The sequence below is a fragment of the Lycium ferocissimum genome, chromosome 6, assembly GCF_029784015.1.
Source record: "Lycium ferocissimum isolate CSIRO_LF1 chromosome 6, AGI_CSIRO_Lferr_CH_V1, whole genome shotgun sequence".
Taxonomy (NCBI): domain Eukaryota; kingdom Viridiplantae; phylum Streptophyta; class Magnoliopsida; order Solanales; family Solanaceae; genus Lycium; species Lycium ferocissimum.
Genome location: NC_081347.1, coordinates 10,469,382 through 10,470,337, shown reverse-complemented (window position 1 = coordinate 10,470,337; position 956 = coordinate 10,469,382).

Below are 956 nucleotides of genomic sequence, written 5' to 3'. Positions count from 1 at the left end.
AGTCTTAGTCTTTCATAAGAAGTTATCAAATTTGTATCTCACTAGACTTACCCAAAGAATAAATGATCATATCAATACAAAAGGATGATACTATGGAATGTAAACATAAATCGTAAATGAAATGAAGTAGTAAAATCTTGCACCCCCTTCGGAGTGGTTTTGAAAATCAAACTTTATGTTTCCTTTAGTATAAAACTCATTTCCTCGAAATCATTAATAAAACCATAACACAACTCAACTTGGCACCTTATGGGTGTTTCCTTCGGGATAGAATAAGAGTACAATGTCAATAAGCCATCACAAGAAACATTTAGACCTTACTCGTCTAAGAATGGAATCATATGGAATACATATAGGATGAGTAACAATAAGAATCATGCCAAAGGAAGAAAGGTTTGCCTTACATACCTTGTCGCTTACGTGATTAGCTTAACTTATGCTTCCAAACACTGGGCAATCTACAATCAAGGTAAAGGAAACCGTAGACAACTTGAAAGAGGTTCATAGATTTCTCTAAGCTCGTAATTAACTTTCGTAAATTCTTCCCCCTTAAGAACAAATGATTTTTACCTGTAATCTTCGCTTCCCTCTAATTCCAATTCAATTTAACAACACAATCAGCAACCAACAACAACAACAACAACCATCTCATATAAGCCTCTTCAAACTCAAAGCATCAACTCCTAAAGATATACACCAAAACAACCCAGTATACGCTTTGTATACAATATCTTCATACACTTTATTCTCCCAAATTCAAGAACAACAACTTATCAACAACATCAACAATAATATCAAAAATCATTTTATATCAATATCCAACTAATTCTATCCATTTAATCATACCAAAAAAGCCCCCAAGTTATTTGAGATCCAAAAATGATAACCAAACTTTCAACGTCATTTTCTCTATTCTAACCCATCAAATCTATCAATGATCATGGTAAGAATATCAT